The sequence below is a fragment of the Lepisma saccharinum genome, chromosome 4, assembly GCF_977018435.1.
Source record: "Lepisma saccharinum chromosome 4, izLepSacc3.1, whole genome shotgun sequence".
In the NCBI taxonomy this organism is placed as follows: Eukaryota; Metazoa; Arthropoda; class Insecta; order Zygentoma; family Lepismatidae; genus Lepisma; species Lepisma saccharinum.
In genome coordinates, this window is record NC_139232.1 from 31,912,546 (window position 1) to 31,922,989 (window position 10,444).

The 10,444-nt window shown below is 39.3% G+C and overlaps 1 protein-coding gene across 3 annotated transcripts in view; it reads right to left on the reverse strand.

The window, feature by feature from the left end:
- Positions 1-6,022, reverse strand: part of LOC145987127 (fibronectin type III domain-containing protein 5) — a 364,617-nt gene extending 358,595 nt beyond the window's left edge. For all 3 annotated transcript variants that reach the window (XM_083121619.1, XM_083121617.1, XM_083121620.1), the window contains exon 1: positions 5,637-6,022. The gene's annotated coding sequence lies outside the window, so the exon portion shown is untranslated. The remainder of the gene's footprint in view (positions 1-5,636) is intronic.
- Positions 6,023-10,444: the final 4,422 nt, after the last annotated feature.

Genomic DNA, 10,444 nt, shown 5'->3' on the forward strand with positions numbered 1-10,444 from the left:
ATATATATATATATATATATATATATATATATATATAATATACACACTCGCGCGCGCAAACACACACACATATATATATCACATCAATGCAAAAAACTAAAACAGTGAGATAAAATGAGGTTTTTCTTTGCCGATCTGACTTAATTTTCAAGGTTTTTGCTCCCCCCCTTATCAGAGGATCTGCGCACGCCTATGATGTTGGTACCTTTTTCTAATAATAAAAACAAGTTAAAATAACAGTAATATTAAATTAATAATATTAAAATATTAATTAATATTGTTATCACATGAATGGGAAAAGATGGCATAAGAATAGGAATATAACAGCACGTATTCATTATCTAGCTCATGAATAGTTAAGATCGCTTCAATTTGTATAAACACAACTGACCTGGCAAGGTGATTGTGAAACAGATAAGGAATTGAATATTTATTGAATAACGAAAAAGGATGCTAGATCCATTTGACGAAAAGTAAAGCTCTTAATTTAATATTTAAGCATATTACTTAGGTAGTGGTGTGTATAAATCTTCTTTGATACAGTCATCCAAAGTTGTATGACCCCAATGTAATCCTTCCCTTACAATAAGTTTGACGGAAATACACCTATCTCGATTATACGACAGATGCTAAACAAAACAAGCATATTTACATAATTTAATTTTAGTAAGTCTCTCGTGGAAGATTCGGACTCCCTGGACACCCCGCCTCCCCTAAATAGTCCTTGGCTCTATTACATGTAAGTTGTATTGCGATGTTCGTCAATGTGTGTTTTTCTTCTTTCAGACACTCGGAACATGTGTTGTCCTGTCACAGAAACCCTCTCGGCTCGGAGTTATAAACGTTCGGGCTCAAAAGAAAGGTCTATTATGGTCAGAGCCTGACCTTCCCCGCGGGGGGGGGGGGGGGGAGTAGCGGACAGGGAACCTTGTCTTCTGTTTCTTTCGACACAGCAACCCTCCCACCAGTAAAGTCTCAAACGGTCTACCATGCAATGGATTTGCGTTCGAAGGGGGAAATGGAATCAATATTGGCAAGACTAGGAAGAAAATTTGACATCTGTCCGGTGCGTTTTTCGAGTGACGCTGATACGGGCTCTTAACCTTGAAAAGTGCTGTACATATTACTCATGAGTCAACCTTTGGAGGTAAAGGCGGTCGGAGCCGGGTACTGATCACATCACTTCCACATCCACATTACCCCTTTAGTAGAAAGGTGCGATGAAAAGTGGAATGCTTATCCCTTTAACATTTCACTGTGTCAAGAAGCCACACAGGGTATGTTACGTATACCCTGTTGAGCACAACATATTCTCGGTCTCGGTCATATTTGATATGAAGTGATCAGTATCACACTCTACCTTGCTGACAGGTAATCATTAATTGGACCCAACTGGACCATCTCTAAGTTAGGCAATTTTTAATAAAATATTTTGTAATCAACAAATAGGCCTATTGCTAGTCAGATTGTTTTTAAAAAAATGTTCTGACAGGGACTAATTTCATTCAAGAAAGTTAGAAAAAGTTTGGTCCTCACCGCCTACTTTTGGGTTATATAATAAACAAAAACACTGTTTTAAATTTGTAGAACATTATGAACGAAGAAAATTGAACCTGCAAAAATGTATTCTTAGTTGACAACGTAAATTTACAAAATTATACAAAAGTATGCTGGCATTGTCGGAAAACTCAGTTTCGGACTTATACCCATCCAAATAAAATTGTCCCCCAAATGAAACGTGAATTCAGCCAATACTTTATCGGCATCTCCCGATCAACTTGTTTGATGACTTCATTTACGCGTCCTCGTAAGTCGTCTGGCGAAGCAGGAATGGACGGGAACAACACAAAGGTTCTTCACGAAAACCCAACGGAAGGAATCTAGAGTGCGTGTCAAATCTCCTGCATATGGCCTTGAACTGCTGAACAGCACCAGCGAATCACAGACGTGCGGCGTTGCCTAGTTCAGAACCTGTTTCACCTCGCTACTAAATCGTGTACCTGGCGCTCGGATATAAATATATTATTTCAAGTGTCAGTAGTTCAACAGATGGAAAGATAATGAATTTGCGAGTATGTACGAAAAACAAGCGTGATTGTAGCTTATACCGTTCCCTCTGTAGAAGCAATGTTATTATAAACGTATTTGCATTGTATCGTTTTTGTTCTCCCTTCGTTCCTGTTGCATTCCGAAACTTTCCGATTAGCGAAGGGAACAGGGCAGGTTCGTTCCCAGTGATGGTAGAAGGAGAAATTGACGAAGAGGATACCGTCACTGTTCGTTTTTCCCACGTTTTTAGTGTGTGTGTGTGCAGCATGTCGTTGAGTAAACCAAGTGGTAGTGATAGCGAGAGAAGAGAGAACAATACAGTGTTGTACGAAGCCAGGCACGACAGGTGATTTTTCAGATGTACAATTTTTTAAAAAAAAATGTTCGAGTGAAGAAGAGAGCAGGAAAATTGACTTTAAGAAGTGCCCGGCTCTAACAGCTCGAGCGTGTGGTGAATCAAGCTACCGTTTCTCGGATATGATCGGGGGCAAAACAGTGTGGATCGGGCCTGCTCCAATGTTTCAATCACCTAGAAAGCACATTAACGTACCAAAAAAGAACGACAAACTTAGATGACTTTGAAAAAGACGTAGTTCGTATAACCGTCTTTGAAATTTACGATTGTGGCGAATTTTCTACTGCCAAAAAGATAACGTACTCTTTACGGGACAAAATATCTTACAAAGGCTGTACAACATCCACCTTGAGAATATTGAAACAATTATGCAGTCCCTCTGGCATAATCAGGTATGTTCTTTTCTCCCATTAAGTTTATTATATGTTATATTATCTAATGTTCCGTGCTCTCCGTGACAAGCCGTTTCGCTCAACCACGCTGTCTCTTTTCCGTGTGAGATTTCGACATGGCACCGCTGCAGTGCGCTGCTATTGGCTATCGCCATATGCAGGAGATTTGACGCGCACTATAGCAGCTAATGATCGGGATATAAAGAACTTTAATTAATTACTTTTCTGCTATGTTGTCGAGTTCTTTTTGAATAACCCTGCATATACATTGGACGTAAAAGGTGACTTTCTTGTTTTCTTAAAATTCTCCGCCTACTACACTTTAGAAATTACATTTTTACAGGCAAATGAGGGTCTGGCACGTAGACTCACTGTATTGGATACACTCTATCCTGTCCATATATGTTTGTGATTGTCTCTTCATCAGATTCACGTAATCGCCATTCATTCTCATGGTTTCAATTTGCCAAAAGAAGTATCAAAGCAACGCAAAATATACCATATCAGTCAATCAACACACACGCGCGAGCGCCCACACACACACACACACACACACACACACACAGAGAGAGAGAGAGAGAGAGAGAGAGAGAGAGAGAGAGAGAGAGAGACAGAGACAGAGAGTGAGAGAGAGAGTCTTATCTATTCTCTCAGGACTTAATGTCTAAAGTGTATGATCGAATCATGCAAGTCTTTATTTTTACCAGGAATCAAACAGGTGAACCCATGATTACAAGGTTATAAAATCAGCAAGTAGGCTATAGAAGGACCCAATAAGCTGACAAAATCTGAAGAGCAAGTGTACTGTAGCAAGTTTTCTCAACTGGCAGTTGTACATTAATATGGTACTCCTTTAAAAGAGACCAAAGATATCATGTGAAGAATGATAATAGACATACACATCATAAATGTCTGAAATATTTGAAATCTTAATTTGGAAATCACTGCTTCAAGTACAAGCACCAGGCCCTCTAAAATGATTACATTTCCTTCTCTAATATTCTAATACAGATGTTTATTTTAGAGTTGGGAACGCAGCGATATTAAAGTTATAACATTTTACTACTTAGTGATGGTAGGTCATCTATTTATAAACCCCTAAAAAACTGCAGATTATCTCAGAGTAATGGGAAAAAAAACCTGTGGTGCAAGACATAGAAATTTCGTTCAGAAAACACCAAACGCCCCTCTTACAACATAACCAACGTAGCCAGAAATTGCATATTCATCTTGGGAAATCAATTCAAGAAACTTAAAACGAACATATGATCATTTTTGCGTCGTGGCCTTGTAATCAAGGGGTCACGGGTTCGATACCCGGTGGAGGCACATAGTGGTTTGTATCCCACTTTAAACTGTAGGCCCAGTCACGATTAGCCTTATTGTGCATAAAGTGGACTTAAATCACCAACTCAATGAATCAATCAATATAATCATTTGCAAGTAGAAACAGGATTAAAAAATTCTTGGATTTTACAGTCGAAACATAAATTTCAAGAAAATATCTTTCTTTATCTTCTTAAACAATTGTCTTGAAAAACATATCAAAGTGGGCAGAAAACTTAACCAATTACTTAATAACGCAATATTTTTGTCCAATTTTCAATAATAGAGTAAGTCATGTACTTGGTTGTTTGATGTTTTTGTAGTATTTTACACTGCAGGGATAATTATAAGATGCTTCACAGTGACGAACTGGATAAATGACTAATCATGAACATGCCTTATTTGGAATACTAACCCGAGGCCATTAGGACAATGCTGAGACGAACTTTAAAGAAATTAGCAAGTATGGGCAAGCCTGGATTAATCTTGCCAAAGAAAAATCGAAAGACTTGTGTTGCTAGAAATCCAGAGAATTAGTAAACCCGTATGCCGTAAATATACAGTGGTCCGCTAATCCATTACTATGGAGACCAGGAAGATTTTTCTATAAATATACTAATGGTGTACTCAAATTACAATGCTAAAATTAAACAAGGGGTGGCCCTTTCTCAAGACACCTTGGGTCAATCACACATTCACGTATATGGACTATCGTTTGCAGACTGTCTGGGCTCTGGCGTCTGGGCCTATGGTCAGGATAGTACTATAATCCTCTGTGGGGCTTGTGTTGCATGCCGTACATTTGTGTTTGTGATTGTTGCATCATCAATTTCATCTTATCACCTACCATTCATCCTCATCTTCGCAATTGCCCGACCCTGTGGCCGAGTGGTTAGCACATCGCGCTGCGACGCCAAGGGTCCCGGGTTAGAATCCCGGTCAGGCTTGGTTGTTTGTGAATGTCCATTATCAATTTCATCATTTCATCACTCATTCCCATCTTCGCAAATTAGCCAAGAGGCACAAAACACGAAGTAAAATAAACTAAATCAATCAATCAATCAATCATCTTCGCAATTAGCCAAAATTGGTTAAAACGCGAAATAAAATAAATCAAATCATCCGATCATACATTAAATTAAACAAATTTAATGATATTGAAAAATAACATCAGTATGTTCTTCTTTCCATTTCTGTTGTTTTGTTTCACTTTTGTACAGTAAATCGCGACGATGAAGATGAATAATGAACTGATGAAATATATGAGACAAACACAATGATGGATCCACAGTTGCAAGTAGAGACCTGTGACTGCATGGCGCTTTGCTCCAACCACCCCGGCAAAACTTGAACTTCCTAATTGCGTGACTAAGCCACTGACATTGCTTGATTGCCTTTTCAGATGTTTCATCAACATTCGTCCACATTGTCGCTGTAAACCAGACAAACGAGACATAAAATAACAAATGCAAAAACAGCGGAAATTTTGTGAAGTAAACAAAGTGCGCACGTACCTTCAATTGCAGCAGGAGAATGTCAAGAGCATTACGTCCGGAGTCTAGAAAGAAAACGAGCACATCACTTACGTAAACGAGGCTGTGACGGAAAAACACTACAGAATAAGAGTTTAAGTAAGTACAGCAAGTTCACTGTAATGGAATTGTTTACACTCTCCCACTCTCCTTAACTTGTTGATTTCTCACGGCTCTGCCCCGCGTCTAGCAAGCCCTATTAACGCACACACACGACTGGCTGCCGCTTCGCGCTTGGTATGCCATCAGGAGATAAGGTGGGAAACTACCGGACCAACTCATTTTTCTAAACTCCGAACGACGTACAACTTGGATACGGTTACGGAGCGCGTGGCGAGTTTTCTCTCTCGAAGTCGATACGTCACATCTTCTGCCTCAACAACGATAGACTGTCGCCCTTCGTGCACGCTGCTCTCTGCTCCGCCCCGCGGTTCGATCGGAAACGTTCAACCGGTGACGTTTCGCTATGACGTCACGAAGACGTCATATACGCTGCTACAGGTCGATGACGTAACCTTTACTTTGACCCCTCTAAACCGTAGTGCAAACAGTGCTTCCAAGAGAATTTTTCTTCTTTAAATTCAGGGTGAAAACATGCTCCTCTTGCTTACACGTGTCTAATAATCATAGAAAAATGTATTAATTTTCATGGTCTATAAACCAATGGGCAAGCCCACCTCCGTGGCGGAGTGGTGACCGCAGCGCGCTACGACGCTGGGGGTCCCGGGTTCGAAGCCCGGCCTGAGCATTGGTATTGTTTTCATAAATTTCATCTTATCATCATTCATCGTTAGCCAAAAGTAAAATAAGCCAAATGAATGAATTAAACCAGTGTGCAATAAATACAAGCAGGGCTTTGTAGTTTAGATTAGCACAGTGCGCTTCGAAATACTGAATTTTTGCCTACACAAAGTATGTCGTACCTTCAAATTTTCATTAACATTCATATATTCTTATCACAGTACCTAATTAAACGTTACAGGACTAAATGGTTATATGGCTGGTTACAAGCCTATTCAACGCTACGAAACTATGTTGTAAAATTGCTATGTGGTGCAAAGTTACACCAAGCGTGGTGTTACTCAAACTTCTTGCAACCGAACTCTCCTTTTGGTGTTAATGCTGAACTGACTTTGTTCCTCATCTTTGGTGCCTTATTATTCTATTGATTCTCAAACAATGCCTTAAAAGCTTGGTCAGTTGTTGTCTTACACCAATTGTTGTGTCTACTAAGTTGTCACCGAGTTCCCGTATAGCTAGATGGCTAGTGCTCTCGCCATTGGTGCGAGCTGTCCTGGCTAGGATCCTGGTGCGAGCTCCATAGTTTCTGGGTTGGTCCAAGGTTGGCCTTCCTACCAAGGCCAGTGACGCATCCCCGTTAGCTAGTGTCATAATCCCCATTGACATTAGACCACGTGTCTACTACTACCCTATTAAATAAAGTATTTTTTTTAATCTTAAGTGAACAGATGATATGACCCATATCCTGAAGTGACATCACTACTTTAATAAATGTTACCGACATACCCTTTAATGAGAGAAAGCTTAATCTTTGTATTATTGTCTGTAAATTGAACGTTATATTTTTTCATGTTATGTCTCTAGTTTAATATTCATTGTGTTGTATGCTCAACTTTGAGTAATGCTAGGTGTATATTTATGTATCGAGTAATAATTTATAAATATTTTGTATAATCTGCAACTAAGCTGTAAAAAAGGCCCATTTACTCATATTCAACACGCTCAACCTTAACTGCATAAAGCAGGATCTACCATACAGAGGGACAGTGAAAGCAAGCTGTTATCAGAGTCCATTATTCTAGGAAATTAGTTACGAATTCAAAACCAGAAACTTAGATCTTTTCCTTTTTATTTTAACAGTGCAAAGTACTTTTATAGAATTGTAACAATCAAAAGTAAATAAATTCCCTTTCTTTATATATCCATAATCACACAACTGTATGATATGCAACTGAAATTTATATTCTACAACTTAAATTGACAAGTAATTAGGGGTCAATGCGTGTATAGTGAATGCGGCCATACGACCGAGAATTCTAAGAATAGGTTCCTCAATACCCAAAATATTATTAATTTAATTAGAAGTTAGAATAACAAAAACCTAATATAGGGTAAAGAAATGAACAAATAAACTATAGAATTTTAAAGGAACCACACTACGTAAATTCCCCATCATATCGCCACACTTACCATACACGTTTACAGTCAGAGCTACACAGCTCTTTCTCCCGTGACCGATGCCTCAAGACAAACGTTCTCGTTTTTCTCCTGGCGGCTCTGAGCATAACAGCCAATCAAATCCAGGCATGACATCAGTTGCAGTGTTACCAGCACATTTAGTACATTTGTGGGCAGAGGGTTATAAATCCTAGATAGAAACTTATGCAGTTGTCACTTTCATTTGTAGGATGTTTTTTGTACTTTGCGACCATAGACAACCGATAGCTACGCATAGAGGTTGTGTGTTATAGTTGAGTCAAGACACCGATAAGGCGAAATCCTTACATTTGTTTGAGCGCATCTATATCTACATCACAACTGTAATAAATTAATAATAAATCATTTCAGTTTTTGTCTACGTCAGTAATGTACTTTTTCTTTCTCTGTGCTGTGAAATTTTGTAGCAGCCTAACGTGAGAGGAATCTGTGTGCTTCAGCGAGTCTCATTTTCACAGCAGAGCATCATTCTCTTATTGGCATTACGCATAAATATACATAAGAACATCCATTTCCTTAAGAATAAAGGGAACATATTACAGTCTACTTGATCTGCCACCCTAATTTCCTCCTTTCCTTCATATAACGGATAAATTATGATGCACCTAGCAAAGTGATTTATAATCAGCTAAAGTAAATGAAGAACTAAGGAAATATATTCTGATCCTCTCACCGCCTCATCGCACATATTGCAGCATGGTGACAAAATGTAACCTTCTTTGTGTATGTCTTTAAATAAAAAATCACCCCCAAATATTTAATGGTGCGGTTTGTGCCATTATCTGCACCTGTAGGCACCGTTTAATTGAAGATCTAGATGAAAACAATAATAATAACGGACTCTGCATCGAAAACCAGAACAACAGCGGCGATGGGAAACTGTAAGCTGATAACACATCACCCAACGAAAAACCATTACGATACAAAGCACGAAAATTGTGCAAAGAAAATGAGAAGAAGAACGAAATTATATCTTGAACTGATTGAGACCAGTTTCGTAATTCATGATGGAGAAGAAATTCCGTGGAAGAACGTTTGAGATTTTGTTTTTATGTACACTTTATGCGCAGATAGGTAAATCGGGACTATACCTACAGTGTAAAAAGTGGGATCCGAGCCACTATGCACTTCCATAGGAGAATCGATATAAGGCGACCACATTACCACTACGAGATCGAGGAGCCCTATTCCTGGAAGAAAATGCAGAACTTGATGGATGCAGATGTCAGTGAAATCAAGGAGGTGAGGAAATGTATGAAAATTGCAGGGACTAGTAAAGATGTCAGTGGCAGATGTTTTGTACCTTTGAAACGTCATTACTTTTGAAACATTGTAAATGACACGAAATTCACTTCTAGATATTATGAAGACAGATTTTTTGGATGGGCTCGTCTACAAGTTCGAGAAGGCATAGAAATTTTAAAGGTAACCGCAGATATATTGATTGCTTGTACTTTCACGTCTGTGTTTCGCACAATTACAAGTGACTTGTTACTATCTCGTCCCAGACACTTCAATTGTTGGAGGAGGCATAATATATATCATACAATACCGTACAAGCGTGGGATTCGATCTCGCGTGGAGGTACAAGGGACTTGGTTTGGATAACATTTTAAACTGTAAGTCAGGTCCCGATTAGCCTATTTGAACATAAAGTGGAATTTTTGCTTAGTATGTTACATTTTTCACAAAGAAAGGGCAGTATTATTGGCATACATATCCGATTGATTAGACATTTTATGTGAATTGGTACCTGCATACATTTGAATATAAGAATACACGTATTCTAACGCATGCAGTGGTCCCCTAACTTTCTGGCCTTCGAAGTTTCTCGTTCTAGTACTCACCCGGGGAGAGTGCTTCTTTGTGGTGTACTTTCAACATTTATAGAGACACGAAAGCTGTTGACCAAGGCAGTATTTATTAATGAATTAATGAAAAGAACACTTATTCATGTTGTTTCCACCCTATATTAGGATCTTTCTTTTGGTTCTTAGTTTGCAGAAGACCCTGATATAGGTAGAAACATCAAGTATAAGTGTTTTTCAATACTGCTTTGTTCAGCAGCTTTAGTGTTTTTCTAACACGGAAACAAGCTTTAATTGCGTTACCAATATCATTTAATAGTCGGTCATCCTCATCATAGTGATTAGCTAAAAATGGTAGACAATCTACGGAAAATAAGAAAATTACAGAAACACATCCAGAATTAAAACCCCGTATGAAATCTTCAGAGTGGCCGCGGTGGCTCAGTCGGTAACGCGTCTGACTACCATGCTCAAGGTCCCGGGTTCGATCCCCGGCCGGTTCAAATCCGGGAACTTTTCTAACGGTGGAAGCGGCCCCGGCGCCTACCCAGCGTCGAATAACATGGGTACCTGGGGGAAACCCTGGGGGGTAAAGGCGGTCAGGGGCGTGATGCTGATCACATCACCCCCACTCACGACCGGATCAAGAAAGTGTGGGGCGTTACCCCCACACCCCCTATACGCCTTCATGGCGTGGTGCTATGCACAGGGGAACACTTTACTTTACTTTACTTTATGAAATCT